The sequence below is a fragment of the Carettochelys insculpta genome, chromosome 8, assembly GCF_033958435.1.
Source record: "Carettochelys insculpta isolate YL-2023 chromosome 8, ASM3395843v1, whole genome shotgun sequence".
NCBI lineage: Eukaryota > Metazoa > Chordata > Testudines > Carettochelyidae > Carettochelys > Carettochelys insculpta.
Window position 1 is genome coordinate 37,543,334 of NC_134144.1, and position 24,164 is coordinate 37,567,497.

The 24,164-nt window shown below is 44.1% G+C and overlaps 1 pseudogene; it reads left to right on the forward strand.

Moving 5' to 3' along the window:
• The first annotated feature begins 245 nt into the window (after window positions 1-245).
• Window positions 246-23,990, forward strand: LOC142016744 (ATP synthase F(1) complex catalytic subunit beta, mitochondrial-like; annotated as a pseudogene).
• Window positions 23,991-24,164: the final 174 nt, after the last annotated feature.

The following is a 24,164-nucleotide window of genomic DNA, read 5'->3' on the forward strand; positions in this document are numbered from 1 at the left end:
GCATCATTTCTGATGCTGAAATAGTAAGAGTGGAGAGAATGGAGGGCTTGGAAACTGAGACAGGGTTTTAAGTAGTGAATGAATCTGCGTCAAAAGAGTTGGATAAGTCTCCAGAAGTCTGATGTATCCCAGGCTTGATCCAGATTGATGGCCTGTATAGGGTGTTACTCTAGTGCAGCCTCCATACCCAATCAGTCTTTGGCCTCTGCAGAGAGCCAATCAGGATAAGGATATTGGCAGTTGCGATGGTAGTAGAATGGGATCAAGATTCTGGCACATTATTGGTAATATTTGTGATGGGTAGGATCACTAAGATTGTAACTTAATGGGTTGCTTTTACCACTAAGCCCTACCTGGCCTCTGGGGTGCCTCACCATTCTGTCTGATGGCGTCAGGTTTTTGGTCTGCCTCAGCAAAGACACAGAGTTGGGGTCCCAGCCCACAGGAGAGCAACACAGATGCTCAGAACAGCTCAGCTCTGGGAAGGCTCAGTCACAGGGACCTGACACAGCATTCAGGTGCACAGTGCTAGTGGGCCAAACCCCCAGATAAATCCATCTTACTCTGCATAAAATTTTACATGGAGCAAGCTCATAAGTCCATCCACTTTTAAAAGAAAGAGAGAGATGCACAGCTGTTGTCCCATTCCCCACAACAGTCATTTACGTGACATTCATTAATAAACAAAAGTGATCTTATTAAGTATAAAAAGTAGGAGTTAAGTGGTTGAAAGTGCTAATGGACAGATCAAAGTAAGTTATGAATCTGAAATAAAACAAAACACACCAACTAAGCCTCATACACTAGAGCTACACCCACACTAGAGAGTTTTGTGGACAACACCCCAGTTTAGTCAACAAAACTCACGGAGCATCCACACTAAAAATGCATTCTGTCTACATACTGTTGACAGAACTTTGCACTTTTGTCGACAGCCTTCTTCTCTCCCCAATGAGGCATAAAGCCTTTCTCAACAGAATCTGGTGACGGAAAAGCTGTGTGGATGCTCCAGGGGGCCCTCTACCAAGAGACAGTTCTTCCGGATCACTGGGCAGCTCTTTCTGCTGTGCTTCCAGTTGGCCATTCCGTTGAGAGAACAGCTGGGCAGTCCGGCTGCTCTCTGTTTGACAGAGCAGATCGACAGAGCGGATCAACAGAGTGATCCACTTTCGTGTCTGGCTACGGTCTGTCAGCAGAAGTTTTGTTGGAAGATATCTTCCAACAGTAACTTCTGTTGACAGATTGCTGTAGTGTAGACATAGCCTAAGAGAAATTGTTACAAATCATTGTTTCTCACCCTACTCCTTATTTCAGGCAAAATCATTTTCAGGCCAGAGCTGTATTATCTGACGTACGTCCAGCAGCTTATCTCTACCCCTGTTGTTAGAGTTCTTTTGTTTCCAGGTCTTTTTATGTATCCTTTCAGGGTGGTGAGCAGTCTGTGAAGCCAGCTGATGACAATCATTGTTTGCCTCACAGTCTTATTATAGAACTTTCCCAGGTCAGAAAGTCTTTGTTCAATTTCTCCCACCCATGTGGAAAAGTACAAAATTCAAGATGGAGTCAAGCACCAGATGCCATGGTCATATGTCTTTGTAGGACCAACCATAGGCCAGACTTCCAGGTAAAACAAGATTATTCAGAGATCATTGTCCTGAGCACCAGCCCACTGAGTTCTCTGACTACTGCTAATGGCCTTCACTAGCACTTCTAGATGTACAAATGGGTTTATACTTCATATTTCACATACTATAACAGTACGTGAGCACAAATAGAATATACACATTCAGTGATTTACAAACATTTAAATGACAGGTTACATGTCACATTTTGCATAAAGCATATTCAAGTTATGCGTATTCATTATATATTTCCAAAAAAAATATGGGGAACAATGCCACAATGTTAGTCCAAAGAATTGACAATATCCCCTTAAAGTGTATGCCTCTCATTTTTGACAACTTAGCATGGAGAATGCACATACCTCGTTTGCTGTGAGGTGTTAAATATATGTGCATTCCACAAAAATCTCCTTCTTATGTTTTATGGCCTCAGGACAGCATTGACCATTTAATCTCAGGTCTATGTGTATCACGCAGTCATGAGGATATTAATTCCTACAGGCTTTAGCAAGATTTTCAGTTTAACAAAGAGAAGTTTATATGGTTTTATTATGCCATACATGCGGGTGCATGACTTACTTACACAGAAGAAAAGAATAAAGGTGCATGATCTGGAATTATCCTGGATTTACATGCTGTGCAGATGAGAGGAGAGTCAGGTCTACCATTTGCTACATAAATGTTTGTTATTGTGTGGTTGCTCATAACTGAGCAGTGGGCTGCTGACACAGGGCAGAACTGCAGTTGATGTAAATTGACAAAGCACCATCTAGCCCTGAGGTGGTTGTTGGTGATTTTTTTTCTTTTTCTTAATCAAGTTTAAACATGTTTGTAAATTAAACTTGAAAATTTTCAAGGAAGGTGACCCAGGCTCTGTGGAATGACCTCAGAAGGACATCAAAGCTACTTAGCCATTCTCAATAATTAAGTCTTTTTTATTTGTAAATAACTGCAGCGTGGCACACTGATATGTTTTTGCATGTCATTTATGTTTTAATGGGGTAAGAAGCTGATAGATACGTGCTTAATTAAATACAATTATTACTGAAGTCAGTAGAATTACACAGTTGTGCCAAATAACAAAATATGGCTTTTGGTGCCTATGGCCTGTTCTTAGCTATGTGCAGAGTCCTTAGCTGTACACAGTTGCAGAGGATACCCAGAGATTTGGGGCACCACTGGGGCTATGTCTACACCAGCCCAAATGTTCAAAATGGCCATTTGCAAATTGCCATTTTGCCATGCAAATGGCCATTTTGAAGATTGCTAATGAGGCGCTGAAATGCATTTTCAGCACCTCATTAGCACACTGGTGTGGAGGTGGAATTCTGCAAGGTGGGCCAGATCAGCAGATAGGAATAAGGGATTTAGAAGTTCCCAGGGTCCTTTCAAAAAGGGCCCCTATCTGGACGAGCCATGCAGCAGCGAAAAGCAGCAATTTTGAAGAACCACAGCCTCTGGCATGCTAATGAGGTGCTGAACATGCATTTCAGAGCCTCATAAGTAATCTTCGAAATGGCCATTTGCATGGCCATTTTGAAGATTTGGGCTAATGTAGCAACGGCCTGGGTGTCAGTGCCCCCTCACCTGCCTTTTCTTATCCCTATTCTGTAGCTCTGCTTCTCCAGAGAGGATCTAATTCACTTCAAAAAAGTCTGCCAGACGTATTAGCAGAATCCTGAACCTGTGAAAGAGGTGTCATTCTAAGGTTAAATGTTTACTATTTAATTATGATCCCATTTTCTAGAAAGTAATATTTGTATCAGTATGATGAGGTTGGGAAGGACAGTGCATGTTTTATCTAGAAACGTCTCCATCAGCTCGTAGAAGTGGATGGGATGATGGGAGAAATTTCTTCCAGGTTTTATGCATCAGTAAGGGTTTCAAACAAAGCCGCCTTATTCTGGTGAGGATAGCAGTGTGTACACCACAACTCCCATTTAAAGCCAGTGACACTACCCATTCAAGATAATGGAGCAGTTAATAAGGGACCTCATTAATAATGAAGAGAGAGTAATATAGTTAATGTGACTCAATGGCTACGTCTACACGTGAAGCCAACATCGAAATAGCTTATTTCGATGTAGCAACATCGAAATAGGCTATTTCGATGAATAACGTCTACACGTCCTCCAGGGCTGGCAACGTCGATGTTCAACTTCGACGTTGCGCGGCACCACATCGAAATAGGCGCTGCGAGGGTACGTCTACACGCCAAAGTAGCACACATCGAAATAAGGGTGCCAGGCACAGCTGCAGACAGGGTCACAGGGCGGACTCAACAGCAAGCCGCTCCCTTAAAGGGCCCCTCCCAGACACAGTTGCACTAAACAACACAAGATACACAGAGCTGACAACTGGTTGCAGACCCTGTGCCTGCAGCATGGATCCCCAGCTGCCGCAGAAGCAGCCAGAAGCCCTGGGCTAAGGGCTGCTGCCCATGGTGACCATAGAGCCCCGCAGGGGCTGGAGAGAGAGCATCTCTCAACCCCCCAGCTGATGGCCGCCATGGAGGACCCAGCAATTTCGACGTTGCGGGACGCGGATCGTCTACACGGTCCCTACTTCGACGTTGAACGTCGAAGTAGGGCGCTATTCCGATCCCCTCATGAGGTTAGCGACTTCGACGTCTCGCCGCCTAACGTCGAAGTTAACTTCGAAATAGCGCCCGACGCGTGTAGCCGCGACGGGCGCTATTTCGAAGTTAGTGCCGCTACTTCGAAGTAGCGTGCACGTGTAGACACAGCTAATATGGGTTTTTGCAAAATAGGTCATGTCAAACTAACATCTTTTAAATGTATCGGAGGGTAGCCGTGTTAGTCTGGATCTGTAACAGCAACAAAGGGTCCTGATGAAGTGAGTCTGTGCTCACGAAAGCTCATGCTCAAAACTTTTCTGTTAGTCTATAAGGTGCCACAGGACCCTTTGTTGCTGTTATCTTTTAAATGGGATAACAAGCCAACAAAGTTGTCACAAAAATTGGTTCTAGGGACAGGTGAGCAAGTTGTTGCTCTGGGGGCCAACTTCTAGGATGTGTTTCACTGTTGGACTTTTTGTGTTCGTTGCACAACCCCTCCCCACTTTTTGGTTCAGCTGGTTGGGGTGGGAGCCCTGAACATGATACAAGTATTGCTACTGAGTCTGACAAATCAAGACCAGGCATTCTGACTTTGGAGGGTTGAAACAAGAAGGGGAAGCTTTCATTGTACCAGCCAGGGAGAGACTGGGGAGACCAGGGAGCTGTAAGAGGGCACCACCTCCCTGAACCAGAAAGAGTTGGGGGAGCTCCCCAGCCACTTTGGAGAAAGTGGCCTGTCCCAGTGCATTTCCCCTGTGCCTAATTGCTGGTAACAGCCTGGTACAGGGGCTGCGTGTCATGGTGCAATGAAGGACAGGGCACCCCACGCCACCCTCATGTGGAGATGCTTTGCATTAGCCCGGAAAGAGAATCTGGGGCTTGACAGGCGAGAGGGAAACAGGTGCAGCACGCTAGGAACGTCTTGTAAGGGAGTAAGGCTGCTCCCTGCTCCTTCAGGCGCCCATCCCATCCTGGAGCGCTGCATGCTGCCACCTGGAGCATGCACACATAACGTCTCCCAGCGAGCATCACATACTGGGAAATGTGCCGTACCCTGAACACGAGGGCAGGACTGCCACGTGGTGATATGCATGTGCCGAATCCCCGCTAGCGCCCACATGGGTGTGCGCAGTGGCCGTTGCCATCGTTCCCCTTCCTGGGCCAGCATGGCAGTGGAAATCTGCAAGGTGGGCCAGATATGCCAAGTGGCTCATCTCACACCTTTGTCTTTCTGTTGGCCTTAGTCCCCTTCCCCTGCCTGGCCTTATCCTAAGCCTCCACTTCTGGGCTTAAAATGGACAGAACCAAAACCTTGTGCCAGGTCAGGGCTTGCTTTCATGTGTCCAGTTGCAAGATGTCCAACATGGGCTGTTTAAAAAAACTTTTTCCTGGAAGCACTGTACAATTGGCGCAGTGTGTTCAAAATGGTTCTCTTCTAGTGAAGTGTTAATCAGAAGGCCATTCTCACAGGCTAGATGCTGAACCTGATGGATGGATGGTGTGATCTTAAGCAAGGATCATTATTATGATGGGCAGTGGGTGTGAGAAGCAGGGAAGGGCATTGCCTTCCCAAACTGCCTCTCCTGGCTTGGCCCAGCCTGACACGGCCCATATTTCACTGCATTCCCCCCACCTGTTGTTGTGGTGTCAGAGGATGGCGTAGATAGACTGGGATTTGTGCCACACACCTCCTTTCCTCCCAGCACTGGGCCCAGTGTCTTGGCTGTGGGAACAGGATGCTTTCTGGTCTGGTCAGCAGACATGGCCTCAGGAGACTGGACTGTGCCTCCCATCTCTCTGGTACTCGAGGGCCGTGCTGCCCATCAGAGCTGGGGGGCTGGAGTAGGCTGCAGTTGCACCCTCTGGGTTTTTCGGAACTCTGGGGCAGGCTGGGGCTAACACTTCCTCTTGGCTTTCTGGATCTCCTAGGCTGAAGAAGGCTGTGGGGAAAGGTGCAAGGGCCAGCACTGGCAAAGGTGTGGGGGGAAACCTGGACAGGGCTAGCAGAAGTCACTCTTTGCAGGGAGAGGAAGGGGATAGGCTCTGGTGGGCAACAAGGGAAGGGACCTACTTCAGAAGTGGCAGGGCTGGATGGGCTTGCCATGGGGTTGCCCACCATCCATGCTTATGCTGTATATCAGGGCTGTTTTTAAAACTCCATGCATCTTCTAAACACTGATGCAGAGACCCTCACACAACAAGATGGTGAATGCTGCAACCATTTTTAAATTTTGCTTTTGTTAATTTTTCACGTGTAATTGAGAATATGTACTTGCAGTTTCCTTGGCTATGATGTAATCTACTGTAAAATAGTACACTTTTTTCTTTAATCCTAAATGTTATTAGTAAAACAGGAACTTAATATCTGTTCTAAAAGGTTCCTGCTTTGAGGAATACTACAAGTCTTTAACAAGTGTATTGTTTGTATTTTAAATCTGTCTTCAGACTAATTGCTCTAATTTTGGTTATGGTAATATTTTTTGTTAGGGCGAAATCACGCAGCCAAGAGCTCAGCATCGGCCAAATCTGAAAGTGCAGCAGGACATATTGTTGCAATTATTGGTGCTGTTGTTGATGTCCAGTTTGTTGAACATCTTCCTCCAATTCTCAATGTCCTGCGGGTGTCAAATCGTGAAACTAGATTGGTGTTCGAAGTGGCTCAGCAACTTGGTAAGTCTGCACTGTAAAGCCATATATTTACTTATCAATAATTCGTCCTAGTTTCTGCTTTTAGGGCTGTCTTGTCTGAGGACAGTAGCAATGTCTGCAGTTTTATTTTACCACTGGTAGTTGGAGGGTACTTTGGAAGCTGTCCTGCTGAGAGTTTCTTGTGGACAATGGTTCTTGTTCTACTGCACTCTGTACTTTTGGGCTACGTCTACACGTGCCCCAAACTTCGAAATGGCCATGCAAATGGCCATTTCGAAGTTTACTAATGAAGCGCTGAAATGCATATTCAGCGCTTCATCAGCATGCGGGCGGCAGCGGCGCTTCGAAATTGACGAGCCTTGCAGCCGCGCGACGCGTCCAGACGGGGCTCCTTTTCGAAAGGACGCCACCTTCTTCGAAGTCCCCTTATTCCCATGAGCTCACGGGAATAAGGGGACTTCGAAGTAGGTGGCGTGCTTTCGAAAAGGAGCCCCGTCTGGATGCACCGCGCGGCGGCAAGGCTCGTCAATTTCGAAGCGCCGCTGCCGCCCGCATGCTGATGAAGCGCTGAATATGCATTTCAGCGCTTCATTAGTAAACTTCGAAATGGCCATTTGCATGGCCATTTCGAAGTTTGGGGCACGTGTAGACACAGCCTTGATGTCCCTTTTGTTGTACTTGATTTCAGCATTCTTACTTCACTTTAATGTAATATGTTCCTATCATTCCCCCAAATTTTGTTGCAACAGATGTTTTCTATCAGTGCTGGTTCTATTTCCATTTGTGCCATCTTGGTTTTTCAAATCGACTTCCTCTTTTTTTCCCCTTTGGGTCTAAGCTTTCCAGATCTGACAGGACAAACCCACTTTAGGAAATATCCTCTTGTATTCTGGCTTCTCTCAGATCTAGAGAAGGCCCTTAGGAATGCGTTTAGCACTGCTTCTGTCCAGACTGATCTCTCACAAACACCTTTCTGGTCCCCATGCATGCCCTGTAAATTCTAAACTCTTCTAGGAGTCCAGATTCTGGTGGTTAGGATCATACACTCCTTATCCTTCTGACAGACTAGATCACCCTTTTTTGTTAGTGTCTTCTCCTAACATGGTCCTTGCCCTGCCAGTCTGTTTTCCTTAATTTCCTTGCAAATTTGGTGAGGTTTCAAAGGCTTAGATCAATGATTCTCCTTCCATAGGAGTAAAACCTAAATGGCTTAGATCAATGATTCTCCTTCCTTTGAGTAAAACCTAAATGTCTTTTTCCTTTATACTGGTATCCTTGGTAACATTAAAACAATAGGAGCAGGTAAAATAAAGACCTGTGGGACATGTCTAAGGATTCAGATAGGCTGCTTCCTGTTGTAGCCATATATCAGTGTTCTTTCAAACCAGTCTGTGTTGCTTCTGTGACTTGATAGTTTCTTCCCCCACCCCCCACACCCAACAACATATTTGGCTTTTCTTGGGTATATTTGGGAACCCATATTAGCATGATGCTGAAACAGAAAAAATTGTGTAAACTTCAAAGTATTTCTGAAGTTTTCTGTTCAATGTAGACCTCTGAATATGTATATTGTCTTGGTTTTATACTAGAAGACCACATATTTGATTAGTTCTGTAAGCTAAGCTCCTTGCATCCCTTTATTCTCCCTCGTAGGCTTCTTGTGTGCTACCTGCAATCTTCCTGTATTTCTGGGACTCTCTGCAATTGCACCTGTTCCTTCCCCACCAGTTACAAAAGGGGAATGGGAAGTGGCCGCTCCTGCCTGTCTGGGTGGAAGCAGCATCTCCTGCCACAGATGATGGGGGCGGGGAAGGCCTGCTTGAGCTGGAGTGCCCCTGCCTGCAGTGCTCCCAGGCCAGCCTGCTGTGGGCGAGGGCTGCTCTAGCCTCCATCACTTAACCATAACCCATAAGCTTCATCTGTTTAGGGTGAGGCTTACTGGTTAACCATTAACATCTCTAGTGGGGAGTAGTTAATAGTTGCTCCAACCAATTCTCTGATTTATAGGCAACTGCAAAGGCTGTGGAAACTGTTTTGTCTGCTAACCAGATTCGAGCAACTCCATGTGGCCTTCAAGTGTTCTGGTTCCTTTTAACAAAACGAATAGGATTATTTCCATTTATGTCTAGGATGTTCCCTGGAATTTTGGAATCAATTGAATGAAGGGTTCTAAAGATGGGTGTAAGACACCCACCACCACCGCTTTGCTTGCCCAGAAAGGTGCTGTGATAAGAGGGATATAACTATGTAGCAGACTATGGCTACGTCTACACGTGCACGCTACTTCGAAGTAGCAGCACTAACTTCGAAATAGCGCCCGTCGCGGCTACACGCGTCGGGCGCTATTTCGAAGTTAACTTCGACGTTAGGCGGCAAGACGTCGAAGTCGCTAACCTCATGAGGGGATCGGAATAGCGCCCTACTTTGACGTTCAACGTCGAAGTAGGGACCGTGTAGACGATCCGTGTCCTGCAACGTCGAAATTGCCGGGTCCTCCATGGCAGCCATCAGCTGGGGGGTTGAGAGATGCTCTCTCTCCAGCCCCTGCGGGGCTCTATGGTCACCGTGGGCAGCAGCCCTTAGCCCAGGGCTTCTGGCTGCTGCTGCGGCAGCTGGGGATCCATGCTGCAGGCACAGGGTCTGCAACCAGTTGTCGGCTCTGTGTATCTTGTGTTGTTTAGTGCAACTGTGTCTGGGAGGGGCCCTTTAAGGGAGCGGCTTGCTGTTGAGTCCGCCCTGTGACCCTGTCTGCAGCTGTGCCTGGCACCCTTATTTCGATGTGTGCTACTTTGGCATGTAGACGTACCCTCGCAGCGCCTATTTCGATGTGGTGCCGCGCAACGTCGAAGTTGAACATCGACGTTGCCAGCCCTGGAGGACATGTAGACGTTACTCATCGAAATAGCCTGTTTCGATGTTGCTACATCGAAATAAGCTATTTCGATGTTGGCTTCACGTGTAGACGTAGCCTATGAGTGTTTGCAGCATAGTTTATCTAATCTCGTTGAACTATCCTGAATTTTCTTCCATCCTGCCCAAACGTACATACTTAGTGTCAGGAAGGGAAGAACTTGTAACTGACTTCAGTTTCTCACTGGTACAATATTATCAGACATCACAGCTGCCCAGCCTACACACTAGCTCCCCCATGTACCCAAGCAGAAAACTGGAATCCAGTTCTGGCTCCATGACCCCATGCTGCCAGGTCCAAGAAATGCTGCTGGGTTTGTATACTGTAATCTAGCTAACTCCCTCTTGCGTGGGGGAAAGCTGGAGAGTAGGAGAAAGACGTAGACAACTCCTGGCAGGTCACAAAGACAGGAAATTATATGAGGCAGCATTAGCTTCAAATAACCTGAATTCAGTGCATCATCTTCTTTCCTCAAGATATCACAGAAGTGTAGTCTCTTGGGATATGATGGAGATGCCTGGGACAGGACAGCTCTCCCAAATGCTGTTTCATACTGACCTGAGTTTGCAGAAACTTCAACAGCTTACACTGTATTCACATTTTCAGTCTTAACTTGAAAACCATAAGGGCTAGACATGTCACTTAATTCAGTATGAAACTAAGATTCTAGAGCACAGAATGTGTCTGTCAGCGCTGCAGATAATTAGTTACAATTGCAGGAAAAGTCATGCATTCCCTTCGTTTAAATCTAAAAAAAGTTTAAGAAAGCTCTAACTGGATAATTCACTAGGAATACTGTGAAGGCTACGTAGTTATAAGGTTTTTTAAAACAGTACTCTAACTTGGTGTATGGACCTTCTATTTAAACTTGATTTGCCAATTTAACAAACTTGTCTTGCCAAAAATCAATTATAACTTTAGTCATAAACCTAATTGTTGCCTCACTCACTTGAGTGAGGCATGAAGTAGTATCCGACTGTACCACACAAATGACACTTGCTTCTGAAACCTCTAAACATAACTACTAGAGTTCTGAATCTCTCCTGCAATAAGGTAACCTTTCTCTGTTTAAAGAGCAAACTTAGCTTACCTAGGTGAAAGTACTGTTCAAATGATTGCAATGGATGGCACTGAAGGCTTAACCCGTGGACAGAGTTCTGGACACAGGAGTGCCTATAAAAATTCCAGTTGGGCCAGAAACATTAGGAAGGATCATGAATGTGATTTGTGAACCAATTGATGAAAGAGGGCCTATTGCAACCACACAGTGAGTATTTTTAAACTTAGTTGATTTAATAACAGCAATTTCTTCTCTAATGTATTGTTCTGAAGTTACTTTTAAAGAAGTGGTGAGAATGCATCACTCTAAAGGCTTATCTAAGCATCAAGACTGTGTCACAATATCTCTGGCTGTGTCTACATTTGCATGCCTCTTTCGAAAGAGGCACGCAAATGAGAGGAATGGAAAATGCAAATGAGGTGCAGATTTACAAATCTGGCGCCTCATTTGCATATTTCAAAATAGCTTCTTTCGAAGGAAGAAAACCAGTGTAGACACTGCTCTTTTGAAAGTAAACCACATCTTCGAAAGAATCCTTCTTCTCTTTTTTTTATTGGGAAGAAGGATTATTTCGAAGATAGGGTTTACTTTCGAAAGAGCAGTGTCTACACTGGTTTTCTTCTTTTGAAAGAAGCTATTTTGAAATTAAAATATGCAAATGAGGTGATGGATATGTAAATCTGCACTTCATTTGCATTTTCAATTTTCCTCATTTGCATGCCTCTTTCAAAAGAGACATGCAAGTGTGGACACAGCCTCTACCTGTAGTTAAAGCAGTGTGACCTCCCTCATAGGGATGCAGTTCATTAGTTAGAAGTGCTTGTACCAGTATAGATTCCTCCTTTATGGGAAGAAGAATAAGCTGTACTGCCATAAACACACAAATCTACATCAAATTAATGTTATGAAAACTGTAAAGTAAGCACTCTGAAGTTGGGAAATGCTAGAAGTAAGGTAGCCTTGCAAGCTTAATTTGGGCACCTTGTGCATATGGTAGTCTTCAGTTACATCACTACATATGGTGGAACTTTAGAGTTATGAACTGACCGTTCAACCACATGCTTCATTTTGAATCAGAAGAACACACACAATCGGCAGCAGAGATTTGAAGGCGGGGAGGGGGGAAAGGAAAGCAAATACGGTAATGTTAAACGTAAGTTACTTAAAGGGATTTTTCTGCATAGTACATTTTTGGTTATATTAAGTCAGTGCTCACTTATGAACTTTTGAAAGAGCAGCAGTAGTGCTTTATTCAGTTATGAACAGTCTCCATTCCTGCAGTGCTCAAACTTTGGGGTCCTGCTGTACTAGTCTTCCTCTGCCTGCCTGCAGGACCCTGCCTCACTCAGTGTATGGTTGGATCTGTTCACGAGATGAATCAGGGCTGTGTAGTAAGAGAACAGTCTGTAGGATCCTATGCCTCACTTGTTGAAAACGTTTGCGGTAATGGATGGGAAACACTGATCTCATGGCTAAAGCAGTTAATGAATGCTGTCCTGGAGATATTGTTTGTTTGTTTTTTAATCAACTGGCACCACACAGGAACTCTGTGGTAGAGACAGGGATAAAATCATTTTACAGAATCTCTAGTTGTTTTGTTTTTCTGGGTACCTGACATGGGATCCTGAGGTCTTTCTTGCAGATGTGGTGAGTACACTCAGATTCATTTAAAATCAAGGGCTCTGTGCCTTGAAGTTAAGTCCTACCTAATGCTAAGTACTCTGGAAAAAAATGGGTCCTAGGTTTCAAATTAGTCAACCCACTACTGCACATTTTTGACCTTCATCTCTCTGTCATGGTTCCAGTCTGTAAAATGGAGATGTTCGTTCATCACATACGAATGTTAAGCAAATATATTTAACTGTAAAGATACTGTTACTGACTATTCAAACAATTGAATTACAGGTTGAACCTCTAATCAAGAACACTCTTCGTTCTGCAACGTCTGTAATCTGGCATGATTGTAGTTAGCTGGCTGACTACTGATCATGGATGTGGCCAATTTTTCTGTGGTTCCATTAAGTTTGTTTACAGCTATCAGTGTTCTGTGCTATTACTTAGCTGTAATTTATCCCTAAATGTCTTCTAAGAGCCCAGTATTCGGTGGAGGTGTTGGTAATGCTGCTAGACAATATTGACCTCCCATGCTTAAGCAAATGCTCTCGTTGAACACTAATCAGGTCCTGAGGGTGCTGGACTAGAGGTTCAACCTGAACTAATGTTTAGTACTAAATAGTAATAAACGGAATACTACCAGCAAAGTCCAGAATCTTCTCAACAAATGAATTGAACTTGTACCACTCAGCTAAAACACAAGTCCTCAAAATATTACTGGTATTGAACAGCTTGAATGGGAAGGGGAGGATAACCTTCCTGCCACTGCAAGCAAACAAAGTTGACCTGGGAACATGTAGTAGTTGCATTTCTTCAACACTGTAAATGGAGTAATATTAAACATCATTAATTTTTTGAGACTAGCAAAAGGGACTTTGAAGAAATGTCTTGAAAGGTGAGTTTATCGTTGAGATGGTTCCTGAGGCACTCAGGACTGAGCGTCACCTTCTTTTATCTTCCACCTCCAGCAAGAGGGAGTCTTTCTTCTGGTAGCTGGGTTTTGTCCCCTTGACTCCAACAGCCTTTCAGCTGCTCAAATGCACCTCTTGGCTATCCTAGCCCTAAATTCACCTTACAACTGTAAGTGCACCTCAAATCCTTAAGTGCTTTTGAATCATTTCTATGATGATCTGCCTCTGACACTGGTTGCTCACAAATACTAGATCTTCTGCATGCAAAAATATAGTGCCATTCAGTTTACAATAAAACTGGTAAACCACACAGCAATTATGATAAAAACAGAAGCAAATTTAAGAATAAGAACTTTCCTAGAAACATGAGTGTATGGTGACAACAGATGGTTGCAATACAAAACTACCATAAACACAGATGTAGGCTCACATTATCAATAGGTATTTTTCCTCTGCCTATTTTTACATGCCCATGCCCAGAGTTCAGCCTATTTGGAAACATGCTACTTTAATGCAGTATTTCCACGGGGGCTGGGTGTGTGTGTGTGCATTTTTCTGTATGCAAGGTGTAGAACTTTCTCTTGCAGGAGTCAGCAACTCCTGGCACGGATGCAAAGAGTGGTACATAAGCTGGTTTTCATTGTCATGCGAGGCAGGAGTTCAGCCCCATCCCTCCACCCCCATGCAGGCGGGAGCTTGCTCAAAGCTTTGCCGCTTGTGAATTAACGAAAGACTAGTTAATGGTACCAACCACCACCAAAATAAAGATGCAGATCTTTAGCGTTTATTAATGAAGCTATTTTTAAGTAGGACTGTTGGTGACTTTAAAAAGTATCATTGGCACTTGAACTGTACATAGCTATTAAAAGGTCAAATTACAGCACTCTGCCTCAGAAAGGTTGCTGACCCCTGCTCTATTATATATACCTAGAGTAAGAGCTGTGTTATCTGGCATGTTGGAGGAGTGGGTGGGTGTGTTCTGGTTATATGAATATTCTGGTTAACTGAGAGTTAGTCCTTTACCATTGGTGGCAAGACTTCTGCTGCTTAAATGCCAAATTAACTTAATCAGGATGAAAGTTAAATCTGTAAATTTAAAGTTTTACAGCCAAAAGTGTTGACAGTTTAGGACAAATACATGGGGTTTTGTTTAATAAATTACACAGCATGTAGTGCCATTGCCATCTGTTCCCTGGTCTTTACCTCCACAATTTGTCTAAGGCATGTGGGTGTTAGAATATAACACATCTCATGCTGTAGTGTGGGTTTTACTGTAGATAATGTAGGAGCCCAATTTTATTTCTCATGTAAATTAAATTCCAGGTTTCACTTGTGTATGGTCAAATGAAAGAGCCTCCAGGTGCCTGTGCTAGAGTAGCCTGGACTGGTTTGATGGTTGCTGAATATTTCCGTGATCAGGAAGGGCAGGATGTGCTTCTCTTTATAGACAATGTCTTCAGGTTCACCTGGGCTGGTTCAGAGGTTAGTACTCGTAATAAAGAGATCTACTGCAATACTTAAGAATCTTAAACTAGTCTTAGCACTCTGAACCTGGAACTTATCGTGCCCCTTCACCCCAAAAAAGAATTATGAAAACTTATCTCATACACATTTTAAGCAAAAATTTAGTCCTTCTTGGTTGGGAGGAGGTAAGTCTCTGAATATTTGTATTGCCAGTCAAATCTGGGGAGGGAGGTGGGAAGTGGCCTAGATGTCATCTAACTATGTACAGAATCATAACCTTTTCAAGGGGAAGACTAAAATCTTTAGGTGTATCCTCCCTATGGCTTACTTCAAATGAGAGCCACTTGGTGCATTTCAAAGTCATAGATAAATTGCTCTTCAGAAACATGGTATCTAGACCCAGCTGGCTTAGCTATATCCACAGAATAACTGTAAGCTAGTGTAGTTCTCACTTTGAGTTAAACAGACAGACACCCAGCTTTCATTTTCGAGGGTTTACCTTTATTAACTTATAATACAAACCACCCCCCTCAGCTTTCTCCTGAGCTCATATTTCACATGAAGCTCTCTCCCTGAAGGACCCCTTCTTTCTTGGAGGTGGAAAAACATGGAGGATGTACTGCCGAAGCAGTAAAAGGGTGGTTGAGGGGAGGGTGGAGAATGGGTACAAAATGGTGACAAACTTCTTTTAGAACCCCAAATGGGAAGAGCAAAAAAGCTTAGAGATGGTGAGCAGCATGGCTTCTGGAGGACGGGCTGGTCTCCCAAACTAACTGAAGAAGGAATAGATAATGTGCTTATTGTGAACACTCAGCCTGGTCCCATGCATCAGTGTTTAGTGGAGGGAGTGCTCAAATGTGTATGCAGTTCAGTGATATTGTTGCTCCTGGGAGGGCCAGAAATGGTGTCCAGGGAGCAAGCCTCTGCTTCTGAAGGCCCTAGTTCCAACTTAAAAAAAGAAAAAGAGAGACCGCTTAAGGAACAATGGAACTAGGGCTTTCAGAAGCAGAAGCTTGCTCCCTGGGCACCATTTCCAGCCCTCCGGGAGCAACAAGATCACTGAACTGCATCTTCACTGAACAGCTTCTACATGTCCCAATTTTTTTTTTAAAGAGACCCCTTAAGGACCAATGGGACATGTAGAAGCTCTAGCTGACCTTCCTGGGTCTGTGTCACTTTCAAACTCCAGTAGTTACTTTAGTAACATAACCTTATTTTGCTAAGTTTTCTGTTGTTTAAAGTATAGTGTAGTTATCTAAGGATACAAAAGAATTGTAGTCCTTAATAGTATGATGCATATTTTTATTCTGTATGCCAGACTAAAGTTAAAAGAAAAAAAATTTTCACGAGGTGTGCCTTTCTCTTCACAAAATAAATATGTCCAGAAAGTGAAGCTTCGATGATATGTAGTATGTCTCTCCCCCTGCCCCCAGCCCCAATATTTTACAATGTGATTGTTGGGCTTTTTTTTTTTTTTTTTTTTTAATGGTCATTGTTTAATGGCTCTCTTTGGATTAGAGAAAATTGCAACAAGCTTTCTGGGGTATTGGTGTTTGATACCAAGAATGGCTGGCGCCTTGTAGTGCCTGTCAGAGATGAAAAGGAAAGGAACTATCCTTATCACTCTTGCTGTCTTTGTTCTCTTCTGCTTTCCCCTAATCCTGTAGAATTTCTTTGGCTCATTTTGCTTCCACACAATAAACCTGACTGCTGAACTGAAAATACAGTTTCTGCTTTCCTTCTTGCTGGAAGAATAAGACTAGAAGAATGAACTGGGGTTCTATTTGGATCTTGTTTTCACTCTTCCTATTTGATTGCCAAGTATAAAGCCTGAAAGCTCTGATAGCTCTTCAGTCTTCCTACTCCACTTAGGAAGCAGAGAGGGCACAATTTCTAGCGCTTGAAACTGCACAGTTGAAGAACCTCTGATATAGCCGTCAAAATACCTACAAGAGTGCTTTAACTTGCTACACTATCTTCTTTTGATTTCAGGTATCTGCACTGCTGAGTCGTATCCCCTCTGCTGTAGGGTACCAGCCAACATTGGCTACTGACATAAGAACAATGCAGGAAAGAATAACGACTACTAAAAAGGGATCAATTACTTCAGTACAGGTATGATGTTAAAGAGGTGCCTTTATCCTCAATAAAGGGTTCACTGCTTAGCTTCAGGAGTAGAAGGTGACAGTTTATAGGAGGTATATTATGAGGCTTCATGAGTATTAGTTTTTACCAGTGGTTGTTACTTTTTTTTGGTGCCAGTACTGAGAACTGGCAACTTGGCAGTCCCAGCTGTGGGATTGGCTGGGGGATAGGGGTGGGAAGGGAACTGGTTGAATACCAGCACCTCCTTTTTCTAAAAAGGCACTAGTTTTTACTAAGGTCTTGTACTTCTGTTTGTTGCAGGCTATCTATGTGGCAGCTGATGACTGACCCTGCTCCAGCTACTACTTTTGCACATTTAGATGCGACCACAGTATTATCCTGTGCCATTGCTGAGCTAGGTATCTATCCAGCAGTGGACGCTCTGGATTCCACTTCATGTATCATGGACCCTAAGATTGTTGGCTGAGAGCACTGTGATGTGGCTTGTGGTGTACAAAAGATTCTTTAGGCATTCTGTTAAATTTTCCCCAATGAATTCCATTCAAACTGGAATTAATGTTAAAGCTTAGTCAGTGAAATTCGTCTTGGCTATCTAGTCATTTGAATAAGTTGGAGTAATGATACATCTACACAGGGTATCTAGGGATTATTTAATTTTGAAGTGTCTTATTTATAATAGGGTTACAAATCCTTTCAAGATATTATTGCTATTTTGGGGGTGGATGAATTATCTGAGGAAGACAAACTAACTGTAGTCCCTGCTTGAAAAATCCAAAGGTTTTTGTCTCAGCCTTTCCAGGTTGCTGAAGTCTTCTCTGGCCATGTTGGAAAATCAGTGCCTCTGAAGGAAGCAATCGAGGGATTCAAGAGTATTTTATCTGGTAAACTAATATTAATTTTTTTTTAATTGCCTGACTTTCTCCCAGTTTCAGAACTGGCTTGGAGGTTGTCAGTTTCCTTTAAGGTTTGATACTCATTTCTGAAGACCACGTTATGCTTGAATGCATTTACTGAACCCTGATGCTGTTGTGGCTGATTAAGTAAAATAGGGGGTAGTAGCTTCTTATGTACGTTGTGGTGGGGCCTAAGGGCCACAACCTTGTTGTGCTGAACACTGTGCAAGCAAAAGGAAGTTTCTTTTTCTCAAGAGCTTACAGTTTAAATTTCATGTAGGTGAAAGGGTAGATATGAAAATGAATTGTTAGAGTACTAGGCCAGTGGTGAGGATCCCCCAGCCTGCATCCAGACCAGGACTTGTCTGGATTCCAACCCCAAGGCTTAGGGCTCCTTTGCATAGCACCCAGACCACAGCAGGGTCGGGGTGCAGAGCCTCTGAGCCTCCCAAGTGTAATCAGGCACCCCAGCGCCAGATCCAGACTGCAGGCTGGAGTGGAAATGGAAGCTAGGGGCAGCTCAGAAAGCAGCTTGGTGTGGCACTGTTGGTGCTCACTGCTGTTTCCCTAGTTGGGGTAATGGCATGGGTAGCAGCAGCAACTTCAGCAGGGCTACCTGCAGGCTTCATCCCACTGTTCTGGACAGGATTCCAGCCTATCAGAGCAGCAAAGGGTGGTGCCTGGGAGTGGAATGAGAAGCCATAGAGCCAGGTGTCCCCACTCCTGCCCAGATAGTCCATCCCCAGCCTGTTCCTGCACCCTTCTTCCCACCTAGACCCCATAGCCCTGGCGTCCTACAGTAGACTACTGATTTTTGTTTGCTTGCTTCTCACTTGTGTGGCCCCCAGCTGATTTGTCTATGGGTCAGTGGCCCCTGACCCAAAAAAGTTTCCCCACCCCATATTAGACAATGATTGAGCCATGCCAGTGTGGAGCATGTGTAACATCCAAGGTTTTAAGCACTAGTTCTCAAGAACAGATTTATGAAATGGAGCCTGGGGTTGGGAGGTGAGTGGGAAAAGAATGAAATTAACTTGGCTCTAAGATTTCTTCTCTACCACTCCACATAAAAAATACTGAATTTCCTTGGCTCCTGCTTGCTGTTTCCCTTCTCTTTGCAAGCTCCCCATCACCCAGAGTTATTTCTGTCATTGCCAGGGTACCCTCTTCACTGATGATTTGCATGTGCTTTCATCCTGGCTCTATGCACTGTACCACTTGCTAATCCAGGCTGGGAGCAGGATTTGAGGTTTACCAGAAAAAGATGGGTGGGGTGCTTAAGTAGTTTTGTAGATTTAGGATCAAAGAAGGACTTTCTTCTTAACCTTTAGAACTTAAAATCTATGTGTGAAATGTGACTTTATATTGTTGCTAACGAAACTAGAGGGAGTAACTTCAGTGAAACTAGAAGTAATTATCTAAGGTGGGTGTGAGCAAACTTTTCACATTGAGCCCCACTTTTCATTGCTGCAATTAGCAGGGCCCCCCAACCTGTCTAATGTAATCAAAACCTATGGAAATTTTGGCTATGTTCTTATGGGGAAAAAAACATTTCATCATGTGTATGAAAATAAGTATGTAGAATGTAAAAACTTTCTTAATCAGTGTATATAAATATGAATTCACAGGTCTAGCCCATGAATGCTTGTTGGTAATTACTGACGCTAACAGTGCTATTTGCACAAGTGACTACATAGCCAGTTGGTATTGTAGGATGTTGCAGAAGTACAACTTTCAAATTGAGTGCTCATGATTCCTTTGTTAGGATCATAGTGTAAAATACAGCATAAATGGCCAGCTGGAGAGATGAAAAACACAACTTTTTTGGAAGCGGACAGGATTCTTAAAACAGTATACTTGAGACAAATCTACATTCCTGCACTTGTTGGCATACATCACTATTGGTGCCACTGTAATGATCAGCAAGCCGTAGGCTGCAGCCTTATCTCTATCCTCATAGGGATGTTACACTTCCATACCCCTGTTAATTGCCCTTCTGCAAACAACCTTGCAAACACAAACTCTTCACTTACAACACAGCCACCTGCTAACTGTACATGAATTACTAGTGTGTTGGAGGTGAGGGGGAGTTGGCAATGTACTGTGTGTATGATAAAAGTAAGTATGTGTCTGATGGAGGCTTAGATATGTTGCTGACTTCCAGACAGCTTATTTTTTTGTGTATTAAGGCCTTGACAAGCAAGGGTGAGATACTTAAGTGAAGTTTAAGAAACTTTTTGCTGCTCTACTGTGTCACTTGGGGATGTTTTAAATAAGTGGAGGATGGCCATTGCCGTGGTTTATCTTCTGGTGTTTGATTTTAGTGTGCCTGGTACCAACATACTAAATTGAACTCCTTGGGCTACCCCATTGGCACTGGTATAGTAAACCCCCAACTTACATAGGGATTCCTGCAACCCCCACATAACTCAGATTTTCATACAAGTTGGCGGGGAGATGGGAACCGGGCTGTAGCCTGGTTTCCCATTCCCCTGGGCTTGCAGGAACCAGGAAACTGACCAGCGCACTGGAGCTGGTCAGTTTTCTGGTTCCCAGAGTGGCAGGGACCTGGGAAACTGTCCAGCCAAGTGGCAGCCTGGTTCCCAGCTCTCTGCTGCTTTGGGAACCTGGATCATGGCTGGTCAGTTTCCTGGTTCCCACGAGAGCAGGATAGCTGGGAACCAAGCAGCAACCTGACTCCTGGCTCCCCTCCACTTCTTGGAGCCAGGAAAATGACCAGGGTTCTGCCTCAGTCAGTTTCTTGGCTCTGCGAGCAGAGGGGAGCTGGGAGCCAGGTTGCTGCCTGGTTTCCAGCTCCCCAGCACTCCTGGGACCAGCAGACTGCTCCTCTCAGGGATGGCAGCCAAGAGTCAGGCAGCCGCCCTGATAGGAGTGGTTGTCGCATTAACCTGAGACACATACAACTGAGTTGCACATATCTTGAGGATTTACTGTACTCCTGCTCCTTGCATGGACTAAGGGAAGTCAATGAGACAGTCTCCTGTCTCCCTTACACATGGGAGACCCCAGCAGAAGCTCAGATTAAAGTACATCGACTCCAGCTACATAATTAACATAGCTGGAGTTTTGTATCTTAATTGGAACTTCCCCTTTTGTGTAGACCTGGCCAGTAAAAATAAGTATTCACTTGTTTTCTAGTTCTGTAAATTACAAAAATGTTAAATATTTGAGTTGCAAATAACAGCTAATTTTTAAACTGGAAACAAAGCTGAGCAATTCTCAGAAGTCTAGAAAACACTGTATTTTATAAAAAAGCACTTGCACTCTTAAACTTACAATAAACTTTGGGAATTTACTATCTGGCAGTCTTCTTAATCTTTAACTTTTTTTCTCTTTCAACAATTGTCCTATTCAAATTGTATTATTGTGGGTGAATATGACCATCTACCAGAACAGGCTTTCTACATGGTTGGTTCTGTTGAGACAATTGATGGGAAAGGAAAAGCGGGAAATGGGTGGCCGAATTAAATGCCTTGTAGGGATATTTTATGGGAGTGGGCTTGGCTAGCCTTGGCCCGACCGGAATAGCCCAGATGTAACGTGAGGATAAGTGCAAGCAGACACTAATTTAGTTTGTACCTATGCCCAGGGATTGAGATAACACTGAAGAGTGCAAGGTGTTAAACTGGAACGAATTAAAGTGGTTTATTATTTTACATGCAACAACAGAATACAAAAAGACAACATCAACAATAACAAATGCAGGATATAAGACTTATTATTGGTAACTTACTGTTAGCAACATAGTTGACAATTTGGTTGCCAGACATTATAGTAATTAGCTGTTGGGAATAACTGAAAAATTAGTTAATATGTATTTGGTTGAAACAGGCTAGAGTGCCTTGTACCCACCAGAGGTATATAGGGATTGGTTACCCTAGACAGGATAAGAGCCTTTAATGTATTGGGCTAAAATGCCCTAAAGCTCTGTATGAGCTGTATTTGCGCTCCCTGGTTAATTAGACCAGGGCCTATTCTTAGTCAGTGGTGTGCTGAACCACTGCTGGGTTATATCTGGCTCTATAGGCCAGAGGGATTTTAGGCTTTTTGGTTTGCTAGGCCAGAGCCTATCCACAGTCAGTGGTGTGCTATGCCACTGCTGGGGTATATAGTGCAGGATTTGCCTGACACCAGGTAGTTATTCTGGCATAATAATTACATAAATACTACTTATTTTATTTTTATACCTATTTATACCTAATTAAGACTAGCTGGCCTACCTATACTAATGCTAACAACTAGACATTATAATAAACAATTAGATAACAATTATAATAAATAATATTTAAAAGGATATATTTTTTGGCTTTTAAAAAGCCTGGAATTAGGGCACGAGTTCTTTATTATACAGCCAATAGTTGAGAGGCCTGCTGCACTGGCACAGGGTGCCGCGTTAGCCAAGGCCTTCTGTAGAAGCAATGGCACCAAAAAGCGGCACTTGTAGGCAGCAGGTTCAGGCGACGCCAGCCGAAGATGACGGTTAGCACCGGGAGGGGAGCGCGCTGCTGTGTTGGGTGCGCCGAAGCAGCGGTTGCTGACTTTGCGGCTTTCCCTTGAATGCTGGGCTCTTAGGATGGCAAGCGGCGCAACAGCAGTCGAGGCTCCTCCAACAGGAAAGTGATTTTAGGTAGCGGCTACGGCTTAAAATGTTAGCAGCATAAGTGACTTTAGCTTTTTGGCTCTTAAGAGTTTTTAAGAGAAAGTGAGTGTGCTGCTGAGGTGCAATCTTATATAGGCAGTTTTAGTATTATTTAGAAAGTTTTAGAAGGATGTCCATATATGGTAAGGCCAGGTCTTCTGAGGTACAGTGGACCTGATAGAAGACTGCACCAGGTTTTGAATTTTTAAACACAGAGGCTACGTCTACACGTGAAGCCAACATCGAAATAGCTTATTGTATGTATGTAGCAACATCGAAATAGGCTATTTCAATGAATAACGTCTAACTTCTAACGTGTAGCCGCGACGGGAGCTATTTCGAAGTTAGTGCCGCTACTTCGAAGTAACGTGCACGTGTAGACACAGCTAGGCTACGTCTACACGTGAAGCCAACATCGAAATAGCTTATTTCGATGTAGCAACATCGAAACAGGCTATTTCGATGAATAACGTCTACACGTCCTCCAGGGCTGGCAACGTCGATGTTCAACTTCGACGTTGCGCGGCACCACATCGAAATAGGCGCTGCGAGGGTACGTCTACACGCCAAAGTAGCACACATCGAAATAAGGGTGCCAGGCACAGCTGCAGACAGGGTCACAGGGCGGACTCAACAGCAAGCCGCTCCCTTAAAGGGCCCCTCCCAGACACAGTTGCACTAAACAACACAAGATACACAGAGCCGACAACTGGTTGCAGACCCTGTGCCTGCAGCATGGATCCCCAGCTGCGGCAGCAGCAGTCAGAAGCCCTGGGCTAAGGGCTGCTGCCCACGGTGACCATAGAGCCCCGCAGGGGCTGGAGAGAGAGCATCTCTCAACCCCCCAGCTGATGGCCGCCATGGAGGACCCGGCAATTTCGACGTTGCGGGACGCGGATCATCTACACGGTCCCTACTTCGACGTTGAACGTCGAAGTAGGGCGCTATTCCGATCCCCTCATGAGGTTAGCGACTTCGACGTCTCACCGCCGAACGTCGAAGTTAACTTCGAAATAGTGCCCGACGCATGTAGCCGCGACGGGCGCTATTTCGAAGTTAGTGCCGCTACTTCGAAGTAGCGTGCACATGTAGACACAGCTCTAGAGTGGCAGTTATGGCAGTTGCCAATAGGCGTTAATGGAGTTTTATGGGGAAATGGTTATACATGATTTTTAACATAATATTTGAGGTAAACTTGTGATTAATTTAGGTGACTTTTGTTCCTTATGTCCACACAAAACCAGTAACCCTTTTATTTAATTACACATATGAGGTGAGCACACGATACACCTGTTTGTTATGAGCGTGGTCGTACCTGAGCAGTACAAACCCCGCTCATAATTTTTACAGGTCCTATTGAAGAAGTTATTGCTAAAGCTCAGAAGCTGTCTGAAGAACATGCCTAAACTGGACTATTATTTGTATGTGTTCTTTTAAACTTCTGATATAATGTATACATGTATGTGTAACAGTTATTCCAAACTTAAAGGGTAAAAGTTTTTTTCCACCTCCACTGAAGAAAATGAAAGGCCTTTTTTAGTTGATGTCAACATGCAGCGTTAGGTACATATTACCCCAATACCTGTTGCAGAAACCAGACATCTTGTTAGTAAACATTGTGATATACAGTTTCTCTGCTTACTGGCTCTTTAGTCTTAATCCAAACAAAATAATCTTTTGTGTCTGGAAATAGTAT